At 44.4% G+C, this 27207-nt stretch overlaps 2 long non-coding RNA genes across 3 annotated transcripts; one reads left to right on the top strand and one right to left on the bottom strand.

The window, feature by feature from the left end:
* Positions 1-1013: 1013 nt before the first annotated feature.
* On the top strand, positions 1014-18858 carry LOC308584518. Of its 2 annotated transcripts, XR_014006877.1 has the most exons (4): positions 1014-1101; positions 13338-13422; positions 16214-16322; positions 17585-18858. It is a non-coding gene; the product is annotated as an uncharacterized lncRNA (long non-coding RNA). The 2 variants fall into 2 exon arrangements; XR_014006878.1 differs by lacking the exon at positions 1014-1101 and having other exon boundaries at positions 12716-13422.
* A 1532-nt stretch (positions 18859-20390) lies between these two features.
* LOC308584537 lies at positions 20391-26983 on the bottom strand. Its single transcript, XR_014006899.1, has 3 exons — positions 26045-26983; positions 20533-20640; positions 20391-20446 (listed from the first exon to the last, which is right to left on the bottom strand). It is a non-coding gene; the product is annotated as an uncharacterized lncRNA (long non-coding RNA).
* Between the last annotated feature and the right edge of the window lie 224 nt (positions 26984-27207).

Here is a 27207-nt window from a genome sequence, read left to right as displayed (position 1 = left end):
GCTTAATGCTCCCATGGCGAGTTATCAAGCGACTCTTGTGTCACTAGCCCAAAAAAGAACACCCTTTTACAAGGTGTGATATCTTATTACCGTATTTTTTGCCCTATAGGACGCACTTTTCCCCCTCCAAAAGTGAAGGGGAAATGTGTGTGCGTCCTATGGGGTGAATGCAGGCTCCTTGGCTTCAGCGATAGCAATGCGAAGCCTAGGAAGCCTGCGCTCCGGAGGCTTCGCGTTGCTTTCGCTGAAGCCAGAAGAGTCTGCTCTTTGAGGCTGGCGGTGGGGAAAAGCAGCACTTCCCCCCATCGCCAGCCCCAGAGGATCGGGGGGCAGTGGGAAGGCGTGCGACTGGCCGAGTCCGACCCTTCTCCCTCCTGTGGGCTTTTGCAGGAGATGGGGGAATTCCCCCACCTCCCGCAAAAGCAGGCAAAAGCCGCACGCTCTTTAAAGGGGCTGTGCGGCTTCTGCTGGCTTTTTTAGGAGGTGGGGGAATTCCGCCACCTCCCGCAAAAGCAGGAAGAAGGTCTTGGAGTAGCGCACAGACTGCGTGCAGCCTGTCCGGTGCTCCCAGAGCTGTGGGGGGGGGATCATATTTTTCCCTTGATTTCCCCCCCTGAAAACTAGGTGCATCCTATGGGTTAGTGCGCCCTATAGGGCAAAAAGTGCGGTAGTTTTCCTTTTCTAATGTGTAAGCAGAATCCACACTCACTTCCCTTCACTGTTACAAAACAGTGGGTGCAGTCATAAAGATGCCCAGAAGGGCTGGATGAAGCATTTATATTATTCCTGATCTTAATCTTTTAAATGTTCCCTAAGACTGTCATGGAGCATTATCAGCACAGAATACAGATGCTGATGAGAAAGTCTACTTGCATCTCCATCCACTTTCTCTCTCACTCGCTGAATGATCAAACCAAAGGAGATGGCTATGCCTCGAGAGCCCTAGTGACCAAGGAGTCAGCAGAGGGAGGTGTCACTATGAAGGGCGTGTCACAAGGACCTCCGCAACCTAGCAACCACCAGCACTCAACTGACACTACTCTCAACTGACACTACTAAGTTTCCTTATATGGCTTTTAATCCATGTTCAGCTTTTTACAAGTATGTAAAATGAAATGTATCCCTTTATATTCAAGCTTCCGTTGTTCCTGCACCTACTGAGCATTAGCTACCTAATCTACCTCTCTGCCTCTTTCGTCCTATATTGATGAACAGTGGAAAACCAGAAATCACACCGTGTGCATTTATTAATTTTATTACCCCTCTTCACTAGCAGGTCCCAGGGCAAGTTACAGCCATCTAAATTATTGTTGTTAGTAATTAAATTTGTATACCCCCCTATACCCACAGGTTTCAGGGAAGTTCACTGGAGAAGATCACAATATAAAAATACAAAATACATAACAACAACAAAAATAAAAACAACCCAATAACACGCCCCCCAACACATTTTAAAAGGGCATTGGGTGTCAATCATATCGATCAAAGACCTGGTTAAAAAGGAATGTTTTTGCCTGGCTCCTAAAGGTGTACAATGAAGGCGCCAGGTGAACTTCCCTGGGGAGAGTATCCCACAGAAGGGGAGCCACTGCAGAAAAGGCCCGTTCTTGTGTTTCCACCCTCTTGGCCACTCAAGAAGGAGGCACACAAGGAGGGTCTCAGAAGATGATCTCAGGGTCTGGGTGGGTTCATATGGGAAGAGGTGGTCCTTGAGGTATTGTGGTCCTGAGCTGTTTAAGGCTTTATAGGTCAAAACCAGCACGTTGAATTGGGCCCAGAAACTAATTGGCAAGCCAGAGCAGTTGGGCCAGGATCAGTGTAATATGCTCAAACGACCATAGGCGCTGACTCCATGGGGCTTGAGGGGGCTCGAGCCCCCTCAAAAAATTTTTTTGGGGGGCTCAGCCCCCCCAATAATCTCGGGCAGGCGCCCTTCCAGCAGAGCGCCGCCGCCGTCCCCAGCCTCCTCCTCACCTGCTCCTTCGCCAGCCAGCCAGCCAGCCGCGCGCCCTAATCGGAGGCACTGCCGGAAATCCCGCGAGAACAGGGGAATCCCGACTGGCCACACCTCCCAGCCAGCCAATCGGCTGGCTGGGGGGGCATGGCTTGCCCTATTTAGGGCCGGAGCCACTTTATTTGCATATTCATGAGCTTATTTATTATTCATGAGCTTTCCCGGGCCCCCCCAATATTTTTTCTAAGTCCGCGTCCCTGCAAACGACCTTGCCTTAGTGAGCAACCTGGCTGCCAAATTCTGCACCATCTGAAGTGTCCAAACTATCTTAAGAGGCAGCCCAACATGTAACACATTGCAGTAATCTAACGTAGTGGTTACCGTTTTGTTTTAAATTTCAGTGCTTGGCTAAAATGTAGGGAACTGTTTCACTAAACAGTGGAGGAGTTGGAACAGGGGGTGAAACTTTTGGCCATAACCATTTTTAACGAAGATGATCCACAACAGAATTCTGTATGCTCCTTCCCGCTTTCGTGTCAAACTGCTTGCCAAGAGAAAAGGATGGAGGATCGCGCTGAGCACTGTTCAAGATGAAAACTGATTTCCCCCCTACAATGGGTGGCTTGTATTTTGGCAGGAACTTTTGTGTGCGCGCACACAGCTTCTGCCAAGTTGTGTGCTGAAAAGAAAACCCACAAACGTCCAGCACAGCGATGCTCTGTTCATTACATGACACTAATCTGCCGAGATATATTTTTCGTGGTTGCTAAAGTCAGATTGCTATTTGATAACACGTTTGTTACTGAGTGTAAAATGAAAAAGGCAGTCTTAAATGATTACTAGGGTTTTAAGATATCACAAATTTTAAGGGATGCCTATCTCTGGATAGACGCGGGTGGCGCTGTGGGTAAAACCTCAGCGCCTAGGACTTGCCGATCGCATGGTCGGCGGTTCGAATCCCCGTGGCGGGGTGAGCTCCCGTCATTCGGTCCCAGCTCCTGCCCACCTAGCAGTTCAAAAGCACCCTTAAGTGCAAGTAGATAAATAGGGACCGCTTTGTAGCGGGAAGGTAAACAGCGTTTCCGTGTGCTGCACTGGTGTAGGCTCGCCAGAGCAGCTTCGTCATGCTGGCCACGTGACCCGGAAGTGTCTTCGGACAGCGCTGGCCCCCAGCCTCTTAAGCGAGATGGGCGCGCAACCCCAGAGTCGGACACGACTGGCCTGTACGGGCAGGGGTACCTTTACCTTTACCTTTTTATCTCTGGAAGGGGAAATCTTCATTCTGTAATAACGCAGGCCAACAGACAGTTGTAAATTGAGCTGAAATCTAGGATGGTGTTTCATAAATTATTATAACCACAGGTAATAGCCAGGTTTTTGCCTGAGATTAGAAATGCATTCAGGATGAAAAGAACGGAAAATAAATTCATCCCTCTTATTTAAGCCTTGTATTCCCATTGATGAATTGGTTATATATTGTTAGCTACAATCCATCAGAGAGCTCCGAGCCCTTTAAATCCACATTGATTTCAGTGAGATTTAAGAGCACAAAATTGTGGATTGGATCATGATCTCTGGTATTGTTTTCATTGTTATCTTGCCCTGATGTCAGAACAGTAACATACAACATGGTGAGTGGCAAGATGTATCTCCGATCAAACAAGAAGATAAAACAGAATAGTTTTTCTATTTAAAAAAGCGGCTCATGCATTCAATTTCCTTTATCTTCCTGGCACTGATAGAGTTTGACTCATCAAAGCTTTTCATTTGGGGATCTGTTGAATTAAAAAAAACCCTTGACCATTCACATTTGCTTCTGCAAAGCAAACTTCAAGTTTGCTCTCCTTAACATAAGCACAAACCCATTAGCAGGTAGTGTTTAGTTGTGACTTTCTGCATCCTGATGCCTTAGTATTGGTGAACAAAGCCAACTCTTTCATGAATAGATCATTTTTCTCTCTATGCCACCACATTTAAAAAAGGAAAATCTGAAGTAGCATTCTCTTGGTGGCAGCTATATTATATGCATCCATTCTTAGATTCAGGGCATGGCTGGCAAGTCCCCAGGAGAATACGCATGTGAGACAACAATATCAGTTCTGTACTTAACCTTGCATCCCAAATTAAGGATGCTGGAGAATTCAGGTAGAAAAGGAAGAGGAAATTACTTCAGTTCACATGCTTGTCTGTGGTCAGGAATGGAAATCACTGAAATGAGTATGATGCGATCCATCTTTGGTAAGTTTGTGATCTGGTCCAGACTGCTATCTTATCAGCTTAAGGCTATTGGTTAAGAGATTTATTTAAGGCAGGAATACTGTTCCTGAAAGATTTACACATATCTTTTTATTCACATGTATTTCCCCCCCTATGTCAAAGTTAAGAAGGAGATATTCTGTAGCTCTTCATAGTCAGAATTTTTGAACTGAACATCCAGGAGCTCTTTCTATTGAAATTGTATAGAAAGGAAATCCTAAAGGGGATTTCTGCACTGAAAATGAATTTGGCTTCATGATGCAAATATTTAAAAAGATGTAAAGGCAGTTCATTTTGTGTGTGTTGCTGAGCTCTGGAGCTATGCCAACATGAACACTGTGCCTGCTCACATGCACCAGAACGGTTAGCAGGCACTGAGAAGCATAAAATATCGCCATGCAATCCTATCAACTAGTTCTTGTTCAGGAGCTTGTAAATAGACTATAAGGTTTAAAAATCAGCATGCCTTGGTATAGGATTAGCAAAGTAGACATGCTTTTAAAATGAGGCCAACACAAAAATGCTCATTGATACACATTTTTGCTGCTGTAAAAGTGAAAAGAGTTATTTCGCCAAGCATGTATATAATTATTATAATGCACTTGCCACAATCTTACTAAATCATTATTAATGACTGTCCTGGTGCCTTCATTGTTCACCTTTAGGTGCCAGACAAAAACTTTCCTCTTCAACTAGGCCTTTGGCTGACTAACATCCTATATCGTTTTAAATTTGTTTGTGGGGATGGGTGAAGGGGGTTACTGGTTTGTTTTGCTTTTATTATGTATGTTTATCTTGTATATTTATGTTATGAACTGTCCTGAGATGTATGGATGAAGGGTGGTATACAAATTTAATAGATAATAATAAACAACATTAGGAAGCTTCTTAAAAGCCAAGTTGTTCATGGTAGAACTTATTGGATGACGTGTGTAATGCAGCTTTCAAAAGTTCTCTGCTTTTCTGTTCAGAAGCAATCAGTGATAAGCTTTGTTCTCTTATCTACTATACTAGGTTTTTGGCCAGTGGAATTTCGGTGAAATAAATGAGAATTTGTCGGTATATGGAGAGAATCACAATACAGCTGCTCACTACCTGATTGATACAAGCAGAAGAGAACATATTGTTGTGAGTTGCCAGGGGCGGGTGGCGGAAGGGGTTAGGCTGTATGATCCCTTTTAATTTCTTTTGGAGGATCCGTTTGGAGGATCCCATTGAAAGATTTGAAGAGCTGGTTTAACAACCCAGAAGCAAATCAATAAGGCTTTTCCAGCTAGGTATTTTTTATCAGTGCAGAGCGGTAATTGTAAGCTTGTAGTGCTAGCCTTTAAAGCAAAAGCGTGGTAATTGCATATTAAAAGCATAATCAATCTGTTTGAATGAAGTTTAAGTGAGGAAAGGAGGATAATCGTGTTTTCTCATTGACCCATAACCAGTAGTACTGTGAAAATAGCATTCATTGATACACAGAATGCCAGACACTAAGGTAAAATAGGTATACCTCATGCAGTTCGGTGCATGTTGTGTATGATACATTACATCAGTGTTCAGGGTACGGCTGTGTGTCTGTCTTCCTGTCCCAGAGCAAGGCTCCATTGCCCTATCTCCTGCACCATTAAGGCCATATTCTACTACATGCCTTGGAAGTGGAACTATGTTCCTCAAAGGGCCAACTAGGCTGCAATACCAGCTGCCCTATCAGTCAGCTGTCACTCCTTAGGACCAATCCAGCCTCATCCTTTTAAATAACTTCTCTTGCTAGGACAAGATCCTGCACGGCCCTCTCTGCTGCTGCTATAACTGTCCCCCTCGATAATTTGAAATTCGGTGAAAGCAATAACAAATTGAATAGTTAAAACCATACAGCACCTTGTCTTCACACATGCTGCTGCCTTTAGCACTCCCTGATGACCACCAATGTTTCCATCTCGGAATACATAGCACTGGTTCGAAATGGATGCTTACAGACACAAGATTTACCCACACTGGAAGAATGGCAGATGAAGGTGATGGACTACATGCAACTGGCAGAAATGACCGGCAGAATCCGAGATCAGGGAGAAGAAGTGGTGGAAGAAGACTGGAAGAAATTTAAAGACTATTTGCAGAAATACTGTAAAATTAATGAATGTTAAAGGGATGTTGGATTGAAAATAAGCGGTATTGGTAAAAAGATTAATAAGAATATGTAAATACGGATTGACAATGGTTGGAAATATATAGTTATAAATAGGTTAAGATATTAAGTAAAGATAAATGATAGAGGGTAAGGATTTGCTGAATTAAATATTTGAACTGGAATACAAAAAAGGGGGGTGTGAGGAGGTCAGGAAACAAGTAACTGAAATATAAGACATGAAAATATTGATTCTTTTTTTTTCTTTTTTCTAACTTTCTTTTTACTTTTTATGTATTTTGTTTCTGTATTTTTGTATCTCTTTTTCTTTTATTATTGCTACTCTGTTCTATTTTTTATCCTTAATTCTGTAACTTTTTATTGTTTGTAAAATTCTAATAAATATCTTTTAAAAAAACAAAAAATGAAATGGATGCTTACATAAAAGAACGTGTACATTAAGGGGGAAAAGGTAGCTGAAAAACAGTAGCTCAGGGAGGAGCAGCTGCAAAGGATTAAAATGGTGGAAATAGCCAAGGAAACTGGGCATCTCTGAGTCAAAGTTTGGGAGAGCCCCTTCCAACTTTAGGGTTCAGGCCAGACAGCCAGTTGATCAACCTACCAATTAAAGCCTGAAGCCCAACGTGATGTCTTCAAGAATTTGCTTGACTACAATTCCCATCAATCCTGGAAAATTGGCCATGCTGAGAGGGAGTTGTAGCCTACAATACCAGAAGGCACCTTGTTGGGAACCCCCAACATGAGCCTTACTCATATGTGTGGTATGACTTAAGTGAAAGACTAGGACCAGGGAGGGTAAGTTCTCTACCCAGCTGTGAATTCACTGAAGAACTTTTGTTTAACTGACCAATTCTTAGGCTAGCATACATCACGGGATTGTTTTGATCATAGAATCATAGAATCATAGAGTTGGAAGAGACCACAAGGGCCATCGAGTCCAACCCCCTGCCAAGCAGGAAACACCATCAGAGCACTCCTGACATATGGTTGTCAAGCCTCTTCTTAAAGACCTCCAAAGAAGGAGACTCCACCACACTCCTTGGCAGCAAATTCCACTGTCAAACAGCTCTTACTGTCAGGAAGTTCTTCCTAATGTTTAGGTGGAATCTTCTTTCTTGTAGTTTGGCTCCATTGCTCCGTGTCCGCTTCTCTGGAGCAGCAGAAAACAGCCTTTCTCCCTCCTCTATGTGACATCCTTTTATATATTTGAACATGGCTATCATATCACCCCTTAACCTCCTCTTCTCCAGGCTAAACATGCCCAGCTCCCTTAGCCGTTCCTCATAAGGCATCGTTTCCAGGCCTTTGACCATTTTGGTTGCCCTCCTCTGGACACGTTCCAGTTTGTCAGTGTACTTCTTGAACTGTGGTGCCCAGAACTGGACACAGTACTCCAGGTGAGGTCTGACCAGAGCAGAATACAGTGGCACTATTACTTCCCTTGATCTAGACGCTATACTCCTAATGATGCAGCCCAGAATTGCATTGGCTTTTTTAGCTGCCGCGTCACACTGTTGGCTCATGTCAAGTTTGTGGTCAACCAAGACTCCTAGATCCTTTTCACATGTACTGCTCTCAAGCCAGGTGTCACCCATGATTAAGGGGATTGATGATTAAGGGGATTGTCTGTACACAATTGTGAGCTCCTTGGAAGAAGAGAATACAACTGTAAGAAATTTATTTAGATTATTATACCCCCCTGGGCTAATTTGGAGGATGAAAATATTCAACTCATGAATAATGTTATAAGCTGGGCCTCTTGAATAATGTTATGTATGAATCAAATGATGTTAAATATGTTCCCTGAAGGTGGAGGACTACGTTTTAGCTATGGGATATAATGAAAATTACAAATTAACAGTAGATAAGAAAGCAAGTGTTTGGGAAAAAAATGCATAAAGGATAGACAGCAAATACTAGCCTCCACTGGAATTACAGATGCTCTGAACAAACAACTTGTCACGTTAGAAGATCAAAAATATATCAAGCCACTAGAAAAGCAATTTCACAGCGTAATGAACAACAAATGCATTGAGGGTGAAGATGTTTAATTAAATGGCAAAACTCTCCAGTTCATCCCTACTAATCTTGCCCAAAGCCTGAGTAATCAACCTTTATGTAAAACATGAAGTAGTGCAGGCCAGCTCCCCCTGAACTCAAGAGAGACACTCCATTGACTACATTGTCCTTTGGTTTACATCCCAAGTGGCATTTGGTAGAGGTCTTGAAACTGCTTTTGTCTCACTGTTCCTGCATTATTCACAAACCACAAAGCTATTTACTCATACATATTTTAATTTGCCTAACCAAGTGGAACTGAACTGTGAAGTTAGATTATTCAAAGCCGAGAGTGCGTCATAATGCTTACTGTGTATGGATGATACCCTAATAGCGCCCTGCAATTCGCTTTGTTATACATGTGCTTATTTAGACATATCGAATGAAAAAAAACCACGCACACAACCCACATCATATTCACCACTTCCTGTTAATATCAGTCTTAACTTTCAACCATTGAAATTAATGGGACTTATCTTTGGGTAGATTGAGGCCAACAAGGGAGATTATAGTTCTGGATAGATCCAGTTTACAGTGGTACCTCAGGTTACGAACTTTATTCGTTTCGGAAGTCCATTCTTAACCCGAAGCATTCTTAACCTGAGACGCGCATTCCCTACATAGGCCTCCCACGGCCCCAGAAGTGGATTGAGCTTGTATCCCGGGGCAAAGTTCGCAACCCGGGACACCTACTTCTGGGTTTGTGCAGTTCGTAACCCGAAGTGTTCGTAAGCAGGACTGTTCGTAACCCGAGGTACGACCGTACTATCTAATTTGGTATAATAATTTATTATTTATACCCTGCCCATCTGGCTGGGTTTCCCCAGCCACTCTGGGCGGCTTCCAACCGAATATTAAAAACAATACAGTGTCAGACATAAAAAACTTCCCTAAACAAGGCCGTCTTCAGTTGTCTTTTAAAAGTAAAATAGTTGTTTATTGCCTTGACATCTGCTGGGAGGGCGTTCCACAGGGCAGGCGCCACTACTGAGAAGGCCCTCTGCCTGGTTCCCTGTAACCTCACTTCTCACAGCGAGGGAACTGCCAGAAGGCCCTCGGTGCTGGACCTCAGTGTCCGGACTGGATGGTGGGGGTGGAGACGCTCCTTCAGGTATACTGGGCAAAGGCCATTTAGGGCTTTAAAGGTCATCACCAACACTTTGAATTGTGCTCGGAAACGTACTGGGAGCCAATGAAGATCTTTCAGGACCGGTGTTATATGGTCTCGGCAGCCACTCCCAGTCACCAGTCTAGCTGCCACATTCTAGATTAATTGCAGTTTGCGAGTCACCTTCAAAGGTAGCCCCACATAGAGCGCATTGCAGTAGTACAAGCGGGAGATAACTAGAGCATCCACCACTCTGGCAAGACAGTCTGAGGGCAGGTAGGGTCTCAGTCTGCATACCAGATGAAGCTGGTAAACAGCTGGTATTTATCCAGAGAAGGCAGGTCCATTAGTATGAATGAAACACTGCCCCATTAACCAGTCCCCACAACTACCCCAAGGAATGTAATTGCTTGTTAGCTTTCTCTTCCTTGGATTCATTATGAAACAGAGCTCTTGAGGATATATATATTTGTTCTCAGAAAGTGTCTTCACAGTTCACTTTCATTCTCCAACCTCCTCCCACTAGGGCATGCAATTTTAGTGGGGTGAAACTTATTCTTTTGCACATTTCTTCAGTGAGGGGCTGTAAAAGTACGTTTCTTGGGTGCGAGGAATTCAAATCTACTATTATTTTTTTGGGGTGGGACAACATTTAGCTTGGCAGGTCTACATTTGATGAAGAAGCACATAAACTGCTTTTGGAAAACCAAAGAATTTCAATGTTACCTTCTGAAAATATCAGGTAGTGCTAAATAAATAGAAAAATAATGTAACTACAAATAGCTGGCAATCGTTTTTATGCACTTTTACAAACATTTTACTTACCAAGCAAAACTAAATTATATTAATTTAACCAAAATATATTTTGTATTCCCAAGTCATGTTACAACTTTTTAGCACCCCTCATTTGGGGAATTTGGAAAATGAAAAATTCAACACACCCTACCCACCTTGATCTCTTTAGCAAAAACACCACAAACGGCCTGAAAATTGGGTAAGTGAGGAGAAAAACAGAAACCTTTCTCCCTGCAAATAAATACACCAATTGCTACACAAACCTCATAACTGCTTCTTGATCTCAGGCTCAAATGACACATCATGTGGGAAATCTGTGACTGGAACACTCAATAAAAGTAATAACCCTGAAATACAGTTCTGTGAGCTTCGGTTGATCTGGTGCCAGGGTTCAGTGGGCCCCTGGCTTAGTGCTACCAATTGCAGAACCACAGAATTGTAAAGTTGGAAGGAACCACATCCCTGAGACAAAGAGTCTCGTGTTCTACTGTCTCAAGCTATCCCGGCTGTCACCCAAACACTGGGTGATCCCCGCTACCACTCTGGCATTGCTATTGGACTGGTCACCTGGCACCACTTTGGCATGCTGGTGGAACCCCACTCCTGCTGGATAGGCAGGGATCCATTGTGCACTGAAATGTATCTTACTGCCTCACCTTGAATGTGACAGGAGCCTCACCACAAAGGATGCAGGCTTGTACCTAAGTAACATTTCATAACAAAAGCCATGGATGGATAATTCCTGGCCTTGCAGAGTTGAGTTAATTAACTGTCATGCCACAGGGTGAAAGCCTGGCCACGTGGGCAGCCCATTTATTCAATCTATTTCTAGCTGGGTACTCTTGCCTTTTGCTGGAAAAAAGATGATCTTTAGAAGTTCTCAGAAATGCAAAGAAATACCTGACCTAATTAACACAATCTAGCGGCAACGTGGTCGCATCCAGGCTGACAGGGAATGAACTCCCTTTCTTGAGAAATGAAAAAGGATATTTAATTACTGTGGGGCATGCTTGTCAGTGGATAATCATTTGTTCCTAATAAGCGGTCATCTGCCGATTTAAGGCTGTTACTTGTATTTTGAGACGGCGTTGGGTTCTGAAATTAATTAGCCACCAGGGATGTGCAGGGATTATCACACTAGGGTCTTCCCCCAGGTCCGGCAAGAAAACTCTCTCATGGCTCGGAGCAAAGGCAAATCACACACGCAGTCTTGGGCCACGTGCAGAGTTCCAGCTGAACCAAGCTTTTCTGCAAGTGTGAGTTGCGGGTCACCGGTGGTGGTCCCCAGCTCACCGTTTGAGATACACCACATTGATTGGGAAATCTCATCTGAGGGTGGGGTTGGGATATCAATGGTGGCAGGCAGCTGCATGCCTTCCTGGGGTGGGTCAGAACCAGTGTCGGCCTAAGGGGGAATTTGTAGGGGGGTGGTATTAGAACATGTGTCAGCCCTGGTAGAATCTGCTTAAGCTCTGGTAGCTCCCAAGTAGGCCTGGGATGCCTGCATTTAGAAATTGTTCCGCGTTGCTCCTGTAGGCAAATAATAATAATAACTTATTATTTATACCCCGCCTATCTGGCTGGGCTTCCCTAGCCACTCTGGGCGGCTTCCAAGAAATATCAAATACTGTAAAATCAAATACCCCAAACATTAAAAGCCTCCCTAAACAGGGCTGCCTTCAGATGTCTTCTAAAAGTCTGGTAGTTGTTGTTCTCTTTGACATCTGGTGGCAGGGCGTTCCACAGGGCGGGTGCCACTACCGAGAAGGCCCTCTGCCTGGTTCCCTGTAACTTGGCTTCTCGCAGTGAGGGAACCGCCAGAAGGCCCTCTGTGCTGGACCTCAGTGTCCGGGTAGAACGATGGGGGTGGAGACGCTCCTTCAGGTCTGCTGGACTGAGGCCATTTAGGGCTGTAAAGGTCAGCACCGACACTTTGAATTGTGCTCGGAAACGTACTGGGAGCCAATGTAGGTCTTTCAAGACTGGTGTTATATGGTCTCGGCGGCCACTTCCAGTCATATGGATTAGTCATTGTAAGCAAATTTTAAAAAAGCAATCACCGTATAGTTCGTACCCCAAATGCTTTCAGTTTCTGGATTGCATATTTAGAGACAATGAATGTGCATTCAGAGGACTTCCACAACACTTAAGATTTTGACATCTGCTTCACTCATGGGTTCTGTAGTGGTTCTCCCTGAAAAATATCTCTCTCCTCATGTCCATTTGGAAATGCCCCCAAATCAATTCATTCTTCCCCTCCATATCTTTCTTCATTCCTCTGTATCAGGCACCCCTAAACTCCCTATGTTTTGGGACTACAATTCCTATCAACCCTGACCACTGGTCCTGTCAGCTAGGGATGATGGGAGTTGTAGTCCCAAAACATCTGGAGGGCCGAGTTTGGGGATGCCTGCTCTGTATTTTACCCAAGAAAACCTTCTTCACCAAAGCCTATACTCTGTGCACTCATCCACTGAAGGGCTGCAATAAGTAGAACTGTTCAGCCATTTTTTTTAAAGCTAAGGTATTGCCATTCCTTCACACACTTTTGCTGCACCTGATGACACAAGAGAGAACCACAAGAAACAGTCCACCTTCCTTACATGATTCCTCTTTACAGCTGTTATGTGTCACACCACCAACCTATTAATCTGATGGTGGTTATACAGTGTTGTTCACACTGACCATTTCCAGGAAGCGCACCTTTTCCTTACATAACAGCCAGCATGGCTGACTTACTTTTAGCAGATGCTGGCTCCCTGCTGGAAAATACGCTGCATTTAATGCTGATTCAGTTTGGCAGGTGTGATAATCAGCCTCCAGGATCACAGACTAGACTATTCAGAGACAGAAATTCTCCAGTAGCGGGAAGTCTAGGAAGGAGCCTAGCCTGAGGAAAAGCTGGCTTGCAATTTCTTCTCTAGACGAAATATTTTCTCGCGGAGATATTTTCTACCTCCAGCTTGGGGCTGAAGAATTGTAGCAATATGTCTGAGTCAGACAGTAACTCTCTCTCTCTTTTTTAAAAGGTCTCTGATCTCCACACATGTACTTCCTTCCATGTTCCAAGCATTAAGATTTCCTGCTGATGTGAGGGAAACTTGTTACTAAAAGGTAAAGGTAAAGGACGGTGGGCGGTTAAGTCCAGTCACAGGTGACAATGGGGTTGTGGCGCTCATCTTGCTTCCAGGCTGAGGGAGCCAGCGTTTGTCCACAGACAGCTTTCCAGGTCATGTGGCCAACACGACTAAACCACTTCTGGTGCAATGGAACACTGTGATGGAAACAAGAGCGCGCAGAAACTTTCCCACCACAGTTGTACCCATTTATCTACTTGCACTGGTGTGCTTTCGAACTGCTAGATTGGCAGGAGCTACGGGAGCTCACTCTGTCATGGGGATTCGAACCACTGACCCTCTGACCGGCAAGCCCAAGAGGCTCAGTGGTTTAGACCTGAGCGCCACCCACATCCCAAACTGGTTACTAACCTGTTTACTAACCTTGCAAAACTGCAGACGGTAAGACGTTAAATCTTGCGAGGGAAAGAGCTCTGCGTAGGTGGAGATCGCAAACCTGGTGTAAATATGAAGTGTCCTGTCCAAACAAGAGTGGAATTTCCAGCCCAAATGGGAAAGGTTTTATTGGCAGCACTGCAAAGGGTTTGGAATTCAATCTCTAGGATTCTCCACTTGATTGTCTGGAATGCTTCCAACTGTGGGAGCATAAGAAGCGACTCAAATGAGAGGCCACAGGGTCTGATTTTGCTCTCAATGCAAGCTAGCGGTTTGGAGTGGTGGGATTCTGCCAGCATGTGGAAAGTCAAAGAAGACGGATCAGACATGAAATGTAGGCGGAGCCAGAATTTTAAAGAGGTGAGCCATGCTTTGGTTTCCAGCAGCCTTTGTCCAGTTTCCAGACACATGGCTGCATATGGCACACAATTCGGCAGCCCCAGGATTTTGCGCAGAAATTTGGACCGGATGTGTTCCAGCAGTTGGTTAACTGCACCGATCCATAACGGAATGACACACAGGAGTTTGGGGCTACTTTGGTGTTAAAGACCTGGAACCAACTGATTTCCTCTGTTTAAGAAGAAACGGGTAATAGCCAGAGCTAGAGTATATCTGCTCCATTAAATGCAAGCTTACAAATCCAGTCGAAACAAGAATTTGAACATACTGTAATAATAATAATAATAATAATAATAATAATAATAATAATAATAATAATAATAATTTATTATTTATACCCCGCCCATCTGGCTGGGTTTCCCCAGCCACTCTGGGCGGCTTCCACAAAGACCAAAAATACACTAAGATGTCACACATTAGAAACTTCCCTAAACAGGGTTGCCTTAAGACGTCTTCTGAATGTCAGGTAGTTGTTTATCTCTTTGACATCTGATGGGAGGGCGTTCCACAGGGCGGGCGCCACTACCGAGAAGGCCCTCTGCCTGGTTCCCTGTAGCTTTGCCTCTCACAATGAGGGAACTGCCAGAAGGCCCTCGGCACTGGACCTCAGCGTCCGGGCAGAACGATGGGGGTAGAGATGCTCCTTCAGGTATACTGGGCCGAGGCTGTTTAGGGCTTTAAAGGTCAACACCAGCACTTTGAATTGTGCTCGGAAACGTACTGGGAGCCAATGTAGGTCTTTGAAGACCGGTGTTATGTGGTCTTGGTGGCCGCTCCCAGTCACCAGTCTAGCTGCCGCATTCTGGATTAGTTGTACTTTCCGGGTCACCTTCAAAGGTAGCCCCACGTAGAGCGCATTGCAGTAGTCCAAGCGGGAGTTAACTAGAGCATGCACCACTCTGCAAGACAGTCTGCGGACAGGTAGGGTCTCAGCCTGCGTACCAGGTGGAGCTGGTAGAGAGCTGCCCTGGATACAGAATTGACCAGTGCCTCCATGAACAGCTGTGAGTCCAAAATGACTCCCAATATTAATACATTCCTAGCTGCATTGTACTTTTGGCATCACCCATGTAATCCTGCTTTGCAGCATAAATGGCAAAGGCTGGAGACAGTGGAGTGGCAAAGAGCTGCATTAACTCCTTATTCTATTGTTTTGCTAGAGGCTCCAGACCCAGATGTGTGTCTGCTTTGCCCCTGTGCAAATGGCATCTGCTCTGGTCCTTGCATATCAGCTGTGCCTCCAAGGAATGTTAATAATCTGGCTGTCATACAGATGCCTTTTGAAACTGCGATACTCTGCGTCTATCATACTCCAGGCCATTTAGCCTTCCTTCCCCCTTAACGAAAACGCCATTTTAATTGGACGCTGATTATTTATGATTAATGCGATAACAGGTTTGAATATAACCTTCAGATATATTCATGCACCAAAGAACTTCCATGGCAAGCACACGTTTTCAAAATCAGACATTCATCATATAATTATTGAGGGCTTGAAGTGCCTAGCTTGCATCCATGTCAGTGCTTTATGTATATTTTGTTATAATTTCCAGAACGGTAGCAGCAGCCAGAGCAGGAAAGGGCCTTGTGGCATTTTAAAAAAGGTATTATGACATAAGCTTTCATGGACATTAATATATTTCATTGGATGCATGCAATGTAACCCAAAGTTGACAGGTAATATCCACATGGACATAAAGGCAAGGAAACGTATAGGACCTGAATGGGAGTTGAATGCAAAAAGGTGCATTCTGTCAACTTTAGTTTCCCATTTTTTCAATCTTAAGTTTAGTTCCCCATGTTTGCATCAGTTTGCATTTTTTTAAAAAAACAAAACCCTGGTGAAAACTCATCAGTGGATTTCTCCTAATCTACATACAGTATCTTCGTATGCAACATTGTCTATTAAGCACATTTGCACAAAGCAATTCCCCTCAGTAAAATGCATTTTTGTATTCTTTTCACTAATATGTGCATGTTTATACGCACTTTAGGACATAGATTTTTGTACACATTACTTGGCATTGCAAAATTCAGAGGAGTGTGAATTGCAAAGGATGGCTCGGTTTCGACTTGCATATTGTGTCTGAAGGCGTGAGTCAGGTAGGATCACCTTTAAATCTCCTTTTCTTTAATAATAATAATAATACAATAATGAAATAAATACCATATTTTTCGCACCATAGGACGCACCGGACAATAGGACGCACTTTGTTTTAGAGGGGGGAGAACAAGAAAAAAAAAATCTCCCCCTCTCTGCCCAGCACCCCTTCAGTGAAGCGGCAGGAGGCGCTGCACAGAGAGGGGGAGAACTTTCCCCCACTTGTTTTCCCACTCTAAAACAAGGTGCCGTTCAGGTGGCTACCTTGGAAGCCTGGAGAGCGAGAGTGGTCGGTGTGCACTGACCCCTCTCGCTCTCCAGGCTTCAGGTTCCTTTCAACCTGCTCTTTGGGGCTGGCAGAGGGAAGCCCACCACCAGCCCCAAAGAGCAGGTCAGGGAGCAGCGGAAAGGCGCAGCGGAGAGGCTCCTGCCATAGCCGCGCGTCACCTCTCCAGCCGGGAGAGGGTCGCGGGGCTATGGCTTCTTTAGCCCTGCACGCGCTCTCCCGGCTGGAGAGGTGACGCGCGACTATGGCAGGAGCCTCAATAGCCGCGCATCACCTCTCCAGCCGGGAGAGGGTCGCGGGGCTATGGCTTCTTTAGCCCTGCACGCGCTCTCCCGGCTGGAGAGGTGACGCGCGACTATGGCAGGAGCTTCAATAGCCGTGCGTCACCTCTCCAGCTAGGAGAGGGTCACGGGGGGCTGCTTTAGCCCCGCACGCACGCTCTCCCGGCTGGAGAGGTGACACGGGGCTGTAGAGGTTCCTGCCATAGCCGTGCGTCACCTCTCCAGCTGGGAGAGGGTCACGGGGCTATGGCGTCTTCGCTCCATAGGACGCACACACATTTCCCCTTCATTTTTGAAGGGGAAAAAGTGCGTCCTATAGAGCGAAAAATATGGTAGTTAACAATTTGCTGCCCTTTTATGACATATAAAACCAGCTGTTTAAGATGGCGGGGCTGCTTGGCTGGGTTGGCGCTTTCTATCGACTGCTGCAGAATTATCCCTCCGGTTGGCAATATTCATTGAGAGATAGCTGTGAAGTACTTGCCCTGGTACTTTACAGAACAACAAAGGCAGGTGAATTACATCATACCTTTTATGGCATCAGTTAGGTGTTCAAAGAAACTGTGGGCTGGAATTCCTCAACAGATCTATTCAGGTAACAATTCTGAGTGGAAAGACCTCTGAAATCACCCTTTTGCAGTAAACAAATCTCCCGAAGCAGATTGTAGAGTACCTTTAACACAATGTCCTTGTCCAGGGTGCTGAACAAAGACAAGTTGCCATGTGAACCATTGCGTTTCGTCAAGGACAGAGGCTGTTTAGCGGGTACAGATTTTTGCAGGATAGTCACAGAAAATGTACTTCAATGGCATTTGTGCATTAAATAAGGAGCTCCACAAATCAGTTACCTATTACAATGGTACCTCGGGTTACATACGCTTCAGGTTACATATGCTTCAGGTTACAGACTCCACTAACCCAGAAATAGTGCTTCAGGTTAAGAACTTAGCTTCAGGATAAGAACAGAAATCGGGCTCCGGTGGCGCGGCGGTAGCAGGAGGCCCCATTAGCTAAAGTGGTGCTTCAGGTTAAGAACAGTTTCAGGTTAAGAACAGACCTCCGGAACGAATTAAGTACTTAACCCGAGGTACCACTGTACATAACTTTCCCCCCTCTGTAGTCTCTTCTGAATGAGGTGGTGACTCCTGTATAACTTGCATTTTCTGCTTAAAGAAATAACAAAGCCCTGGGTGGAATTCAGTGTTGAACGATGATGGATGTTTCAACTGCACAAGCATTTCAACTTGCCAGATGAAATGATCGCCCCTCTCCTCTTTCCATGCATTATTCTGGGGGTTCTCCGGATCTTCTCCAGACCCAATTGCAAGGGGCATGTGAGGGGAGGAAAGCTCCACTATGCAAGCGGTAGTCCTTGCTCAGAGCTTCCACTGATGGGGCTCGGTAAGAGAATCCAGTGCCCTTGGTTTCATTTCCTCAGTGCACTTTTGCTAAAGAAAACAAGAGTCGCATTCATTCTTCCAATTAAGGTTGGCAGGAGGTTTCCCAATTTTTTTATCTCATCCCTTGACTTGGCTATTTACATTTTCCCCTTCAGATTTATGAAATGATGTTTCTGGAATAGACCAGTATAGGTCATGTGGGTCTGTTCTGTTCATTCCAATCTCCCAAGGCTTTAGTTAATGCTTTCATTTGTGGCGCTTTCATCTTATTTTCCACCCTAGTATTCATTTTACCCATTACATCAAAGAGAGGGTCTAATGAGGTTCTGACTGATTCATCCAACTGTTGTCTTTTGGCCACTAATGACAGCAACTCTAAAGAAAATCTTGATGAGGTTTGCTATGTGAAAAATAGAAGCTTTGAGCTTAAAAATATATATAATCCTATGTGCTTTAATTTTGGTTCCTAGGCAACTTTCCTCATTCTGGCAGCTGCAGCGAGCTGGATAGTGCCTCAGGCCAAGGATAGAATCCTATTTTAGTTAAAGCCCGAGCAAACATATTTCTGAAATTGGCCCATTTTGTGGAAGATTATCTTTCTGCGTTCTCCATCAAAAACTGAAAAGAAAACAGAATAAGATTTGTCATCCTAATTTTTATTGTAATTCAGGTTTAGTATTTTATCTTCGGTTGGTTTCTGAGGAAACTGGGTAAGGCCTAGATGGTCAGGTATTTGAAACACACAGTCTCTTGCCTCTGATGAAGTGGGCTCTGGGTCACAAATGCTTACGTTAAAAAACATATTTCATATGCCACAAGAATCTCTGTGGGTTTTGCTGCAATGGACGGAGGCTCAAAGCTGACAGCTAGCCAGAAGCCAGCTGAGGGGTTAGGGAGCTCAGGAACATGTCCTCTGCTGGTGGAGAGAAACTCCATCCATGGAATAACACCCATATTTCTGGAGGAGCCTCCCATTTGCTCAAGGAAAGCTCTGCAGGTGCAGATGGTGGTGGCGGCAGCAAGTGGTGTGTCTGGAGGATCCAAGGCCACCTTACACTCACAAAATACAAAAAGGGGGATGGGCCACAACAATACCAATCCTGAAGCTGGTGTAGTTCATACCCCCCACTGGAATACTGTGTCCCATTCTGAGCGCCACAGTTTAAAAAGGATGTTGACAAGCTGGAACGTGTGCAGAGAAGAGCGACCAAGATGACCAATGGTCTGGAAACCAAGTCTTATGAGGAACGGATGAGGGAGCTGGATGTGTTTAGCCTGGAAAAGAGGAGACTGAGAGGAGATCTAACAGCCATTTTCAAATCTCTCAAGGGCGGTCACATGGATGATGGCTCAAGCTTGTTTTCTCCTGCTCCAGAGGGTCAGACCTGAACCAATGGCTTCAAGTTACAAGAAAGGAGATTCCGACTAAACATCAGGAAGAACTTTCTGACAGTAAGAGCTGTTTGATAGTGGAACAGTCTTCCTTGGGAGGTTTTGGACTCTCCTTCATCGGTGGTTTTGAAGCAAAGGTTGGATGGCCATCAGTCATGGGGCTATGGCTGAGATTCCTGCATTTCAGGGGGTTGGCCTAGATTATCCTCAGGGTCCCTTCCAGCTCTATGGTTCTCTGATTCTGTGGTGTGCATGGAAGGCAAAATAAATCAGAAAATAAAAGGCTGCCCTTTGCCTCTCTCTCTGACCACAAGGATTTTGCAGGCTATAGGATGTGGCAGTAGCATTCTCCCACTGCCACCACAGCTGCCCTTCCCAAACCCACCAGCTGACCCTCTGACAGCCATACACTCTCACAAACGATGTACTGTGGTACCTCAGGTTACATACGCTTCAGATTACATACACTTCAGGTTACAGACTCTGCTAACCCAGAAATAGTACCTCGGGTTAAGAACTTTGCTTCAGGATGAGAACAGAAATCGTGCTCCGGCAGTGCAGCAGCAGCAGGAGGCCCCATTAGCTAAAGTGGTACCTCAGGTTAAGAACAGTTTCAGGTTAAGAACGGACCTCCTGAATGAATTAAGTACTTAACCCAAGGTACCACTGTAGTTTGAGAAAATAAATAAATGTATTTTCTAAGCCAAACCCGGAGATGTGAAATGAAACCGTCCCTCTGCAGCCCACCACTTTCATCTCTCTGACATCTGTAAAACAGATGAAAAAGGCTTTAAAGAAAGCACATAGATTCAATTGTAAAAATGGCTTCCCCCCGCCCTGCCTTGTGACTCACATTAATGGCGTTCACAAGTTCTGAGTTTCAGGTAAAAAGAGTCCCTGCTATTGTTGTTCTTCAGAAGTTGACCCGGGCTCATTCAGGCGGTGAGTGTGTTTGCCTGCTCTGAACAGAAAACACATTCTATTATCCATCCATTTCTCTTGGAAGTATGTGTGTATGGGGGTGGGGGTGGGAAGTGATGATACAGAAGGGCTAGCTCATGCTTTTATGCCCTCAACCATATCCCTGGCAGTTGGCTTGCAAAAATACAGTGGTACCTCGGGTTAAAAATTCGTTCCGGAGGTCCATTCTTAACCTGGAACCATTCTTAACCTGAGGTACCACTTTAGCTAATGGGGCCTCCCACTGCCGCTGTGCCGCCGCTGCACGATTTCTGTTCTCATTCTGAAGCAAAATTCTTAACCTGAGGTACTACTTCTGGATTAGCGGAGTCTGTAACCTAAAGCGTCTGTAACCTGAGGTACCACTGTATAGCAAAAGCCTGTGTTCCCAGGCACTGTAGGGTTAGGTTACTTAATAGAATAAAGTATTATTCTTTTTTAAGGAAGTTTTTAGACTAGGGAGAACAGCTCCTTTTCCAGCGATTGGAGGAGAAGCAACGGAGAGTTAATGAGGCTGAGAATTATAAAAGCAAAGCAGAAAAAAGGGGGAGAAAAAGCTGGCTGCTGCAGAGCAAACTGCTTTTGAGCAAATCCTCTCGTGAGCGAAGACAGGATAAAAATTGCAGGACAAAATGCATTAGGGGGAAATGCTGTACTGAACACTCCCCCTGCCTTGGCACTTCAAAACAACATAAATTTGCACATGTTAAGCTTATGTGAAAAAAATCATTTATTTGAAAAGGTGCGGTTCCCCCAGCTTAAAAAAAAAAAAAAAAGATGCCAGCGCTGCACAGATATCCTAGAGTTTGTAGCAGTCTCTGAAGAGAACACATTCAAAGAACAGGAGAAACAAATTCCTGGCTTATTAGTGCTAGAAAACACACACACACACACACACACACACCGAGGGGAGAGAGAAACAAACAGCCTGGAACATGGACCACTCATGAAGAGAAACTGCATGTTTCTGTTATGGATTCTACAAAAGTCCACATGGCTCAAGGCAGGGTTTTATTTTGTGGGTGGGTGGGTGGGTGGGAATAGTGCAAAACCCTTAAAAAAAAAAAAGACAAAATGTTATCATGTTACAAAGGTCAGGTGAGACCTATAGAATTCCGAAAGGAGGTTCCCTGTTGCATATCTCACCTTTCCGACACGATGAAAGCTTTGGCTAATGTAAAATGCATGTGTTGAAATGTTCTATATAAAACCTGCCTTCCACCCTGGTTGCTTTTGAAAATACATAGTACTCGCTCCCAGTGCTTTGATCCCAAATCTGCTGTAATATGAATGGAAAAGAGTTTTGCTCTCATGGCGGGGGGCGGAGGAGGGGGGGACAATCCTTCCTAGTCACTGCAGCTCCACTCTCCTATCCCATAATGTTCTGGAGGGTCCTCCAATCCTAAGGCGGAGCCTTTTAGGTGGGCACGGACAGCGGCGTAGCTAGCCACTTGGGTGCCTGGTGTGGAGGCGTGTCCTGCATCTGGGGGCAGGGCGATCTGCACCCATGGGGCGGGGCAATCTGCCCGTGGGCGGGGCAATCTCCCCATGGGGGCGGGGCAAGCCTCTCCAACACTTGGAACCTCTCCGCTGCCTCCCCCTCAGCTGTACGGCAGCTGAGGGAGAAGCGATGGGCAGGCGCAAGTCCCACGCTGCTGTTTCAGGCAGCGCGGAACCTGCGGGTGCCTAAGCTACCACATCACTCCTAAAAAGTTTCGTGAGCCCATTTTTTAAAATAAAAAAACCTCATTTTGTCACCCCCCTCAGTGATGACATCCGGGGCGGACTGAAGCCCCTGCACCCCCTTCCTCCACCACTGGGCACGGAGGGCTGTGGTGGGGAAGGGGGTCAGAAAAAATGGGGGACCTGCCTTGTGTAAAGGGGAGAATCCATGCATCTCATTCACAATTACCTTTGGATACCATCCATAGAAATTTCCTTGGTTGTGTAAGAACACAGAGGTGAAGGGGATCATGTTTAAAAAATAATAATTCAAAACATTGTCAGGGATCTAAGAAAAATTGTCAGTGCCATTTTTTGAGTGGATGATATGTATTCAGCTGAGCTTTGTTGAACTTATTGAATTTACTTTACTCCCCCCCCCCCCACGGTCATGAACTCTTAAAACCCACTCCAACCTTTGCAGGTGTTTAACCGAGCAGGAGGCAATGAGAGAATGCTTTAGAAACTTGGAAGGTTTGTGGGCTACATTGTGTAATGTATCCCTCAGTCACTGTAGTCTAGTGAGCCGTGTGTCATACAGATAATAACAGGAAGCTATGTATGTGCATTTCAACAAACCAACGTAGCCTTCTCTGTATCATTTCCTTGTTTGTGGAAGGTTCTCCTTGGGATGGTGCAAGTGTCTCCCTCATCTTTAACATTCAGGAATGCTCTGCATCATTGCTTGAAATATATTGTTCCTGGAAACTTTGAAAGTGTTAGCAGTGGGGATATGCAGCTGTTTTAAAAGTATGTGCTAGTATTTTGCTATTTAATGTTTATTTAATGTTTTTGTGGTAAATATGTTTCTTTTTATGTTTTAACTTAGTGAATGTGTCTAGCTGAAGTCTTATCCAACTGACCTGGGTATAAAAATACAGTGGTACCTCGGACGTCGAACGGAATTGGTTCTGGAAGTCCGTTTGACTTCCAAAACAAATGGAAACCAAGATGTGGCTTCTGATTGGCTGCAGGAAGCTCCTGCAGCCAATCGGAAGCCACGTCGGATATTTGGGTTCTAAAGAATGTTTGCAAACTGGAACACTCACTTCCAGGTTTGCAGCGTTTGGGAGCCAAAATGTTGGACTCGCAAGGCGTTCGGGATCCACTGTACTAGAATCATAGAACTGTAAAGTTGGAAGGGACCACGAGGGTCATCTAATCCAGTGTTTTCCAACCCTGGGTCTCCAGCTGTTTTCAGACTCCAATTCCCCTCATCCCTGACCGCTTGTCTTGCTAGCTAGGAATGATGGGATTTGTAGTTCAAAAACAGCTGGAGACCCAAGGCTGGGAAACAGGTCTACTGATAAGGTCAGCCATCATTAGCTTACACGAACACAACCCTCTGCAATGCAGGAATCTTCTGCCCAATGTGACCCTGAGATTATGAGTACCGGCCTCTACCAACTGAACTATCCCAGAAATCCACTGAGATCAGTGGTATATGCAGATATGATTAGGACTAGGCATAGACATGGGTGGCACTGTGGGTTAAACCACAGAGCCTAGGACTTGCTGATCAGAAGGTCGATGGTTCGAATCCCCACGACGGGGTGAGCTCCCGTTGCTCGGTCCCTGCTCCTGCCAACCTAGCAGTTTGAAAGCACATCAAAATGCAAGTAGATAAATAGGTACCGCTTCGGCGGGAAGGTAAACGGCGTTTCCGTGCACTGCTCTGGTTTGCCAGAAGCAGCTTAGTCATGCTGGCCACATGACCTGGAAGCTGTATGCTGGCTCCCTCAGCCAATAAAGCGAGATGAGCACCGCAGCCCCAGAGTCGGTCACGACTGGACCTAATGGTCAGGGATCCCTTTACCTTTACTTATAGACCAATTCAGTTAGTGGAAGGCTACTCAAAATGGTTCGTAGATTGTTGCCACTGTGCACACACATGCATACTATTTTCTCTGTATGATAATCAGAGAGCCGCTGAAATTTTGTGAGCAAAACATTTTGTCACTGAACTGTAATTCACCATATATTTATTTTTGCGGGGATGAAAATTGTAATTAAACCCGGTGGCATTTCAGCTTTCAGAATGGGACTGATAACACCTAGGTTAATCAGATTTGAATGTGAAAAGTCCCATCCGGAGAATTGAAAAGAGGCGATTTGCAAATGATTTGCATCTAAAAGCAACTGTTTCCTAGATACCATTAAAGCAGACACTTCAGGAAATAGGATTTGTTAGACATGTTAAGTGAATTATAGCCTCAAAATAACAAATTGACATTTTACAGTGTAAATCAAGATTTCTCATGCAATTAGCTCACAATTCATCATGCTTTTTCTCTGTGCTATCCCAGGGACCCTGATATTTGATTCATAGCTACCAAAGGCAATGAGAATCCCCCCCTTTAATTCTACCCAGGAATAAGTCATTGTGCAAATATTTGTGGGAGTGAGAATTCTATGTCCAAAGATTTCTGCTCTTTATAAATCAAGGAGAGCCTACAAGGAGGAGAAAAAGACAATTGTGTCACCTTGTAGCAACTTCTCATTATAAACTCAGACAGAAGGCAGTTTCAGTCCTGTGGCCAGACTGAAGTGAACTGGATTTTACCCAGAATGTGGGCAACTGAGTTGAGTGGAACTTCATTATTGGTACCGGAGAATATATTGAATTGAGGACTGAGGGAAAAGCTGTGAGTGAATTTAATGTTTTAAGTGCAAGAAAGAAAAGAGGTGACACCTTGAAATTCACAAATGTGGGCTGTCACCCCTTCTTCCCCGGGATTTTTGCACATTTGGGATGGAGAGCAAGTTTGTTTATTTACTTTGTACTGGGATGTCTACCCTGCATCCCAGTCAAAGCCCTGGAGCAGCTTACAATTATGCACACACTAGATCTACTTTGTTATTAATCCACAGGGAATTTCATCCCATCCTATCCAGAAGACTTAGGTAGCTTCCAAAGTTGCCCAGTTATTTAATTTGATGACATGGACAATATTCAAAGCACCTTATAGTTTCCATAATGTAAAGCACAAGATCAAAAATCTCAATTAAAACAAAACACCATTGAGCACTGAAATACCATATATATATATATATATATATATATATATATATATTTATTTATTTTAAATGTCAACAAAACTAATACAGGATAAGGAACCCGTAAACAAGAGTCAACCAACAGTTTGAAAAAATAGATGTGACTCAGCACATCACAAGAAGTTGCGGCTTTACCAAAACTGAGTTTAAGGTTTGTTTGATCATTTACACACACACACACACACACACACACACGCCGCCCTCTTTTCTCATCTTTGGAAGTTTATTCAATTTACATATAGATGAGTTTTAAGCCATTAGCAGGACTTTTTGTATCATGCAAACATCATTTAAAATGCTAATCTTTGGGAAAGTGGCAGAGAAGCTCACCCTTTTAGATCTCTCTCTGATGGTAGATATGTCACGTAGAAGCAAAATATTTTGTGAGTGCTTGCTTTTAAATGATTTTAAGGAAGGAAAGCCGTAAGATACCTGGAGGAACATATGCACAGAACGCAATGAAACATTTCCACTTGTGTTTATTGTGGGTGAAACTTACAACAAGTCAAAGCTTGTGACACATTTTGCAGATGGCAAACATATTCGTACAGCAGCTAGAAAAGACTTTCCTATCCCCAAATATCATTAGTACTACTACTACTACTACATCATTATTATTTACTTACCCTTCACCAAAAGGTCCCAGGTGGGCTACAAAATAGAAAGCAACTATGTCAAAAATCATAATAAACGTAGCATTAAAACAAGAGTCATTAAAACCATAGGCCAGCAGTTGCCAGCCTTTTTGGACAAATGGGCACATTTCAAATTTTGAGAGAGTGCTGTGGGCACCAGTCACAATATAGTTGCCATGGCGGCATGGCATAATACAAAATGGCTGCCATGCGGGGCAAGGCATAACATAAAATCGGAGGAAGCACAGTTATAGTGTTGCTTTTCTCTTAGTTGTAGATCCACACAAGAAAAGGCTTAACCTATCTAATTTTTGCCTGCCATACAGCTGTTAAAGGCACAAGACATACCCTCCAACATTTCTCTGATGAAAATAGGGACGTCCCATTCCATAATGATAATTTTACTATTTATACCCCACCCATCTTACTGGGTTGCCGTAGCCACTCTGAGCAGCTTCCAACATATATAAAAACATAATAAAACATTAAAAAAAAACCCTTCCCTATACAGGATTGCCTCCAGACGGCTCAGGGGTTGGATAACACCACACCCTACAACATTTCTCCAATGAAAATAATAATAATAATAATAATAATAATAATAATAATAATAATAATAATAATAATAATAATAATAAATTTTATTTATATCCCGCCCTCCCCAGCCAAAGCCGGGCTCAGGGCGGCTAACAACAATCAAATAATCAAACAATCAAATAATCTAACATTCTAAAACATTTCATTATAACAATTAATTAAAATCAAATTAATGGCAACCGTTAAGCAAAGTTCTGTGCAGGTTGCCAGAGGAGGGAGTCAGGCTGGGCCCTGACCAAAGGCCTGGTGGAACAACTCTGTCTTGCAGGCCTTGCGGAAAGATGTCAGGTCCCGCAGGGCCCTAGTCTCTTGTGACAGAGCGTTCCAGCAGGTTGGAGCCGCAGCCGAAAAGCCCTGGCTCTAGTTGAGGCCAGCCTAACCTCTCTGTGGCCTGGGACCTTGAGGATGTTATTATTTGCAGACCGTAGGTTTCTCTGTGGGGCATACCAGGAGAGGCGGTCCCGTAGGTACGAGGGTCCTAGGCCGTATAGGGACATCCTAAGGAAAAGCAGGACATTCTGGGATCAAATCAGAAATGGGGACAGCTTCTCTAAATC

This window comes from Podarcis bocagei (genome assembly GCF_964188305.1).
Source record: "Podarcis bocagei genome assembly, chromosome: 3".
Classification (NCBI taxonomy): domain Eukaryota; kingdom Metazoa; phylum Chordata; class Lepidosauria; order Squamata; family Lacertidae; genus Podarcis; species Podarcis bocagei.
The sequence above is the reverse complement of the archived record's forward strand: the minus strand, read 5'-3'. Positions and strand labels throughout refer to the sequence as shown.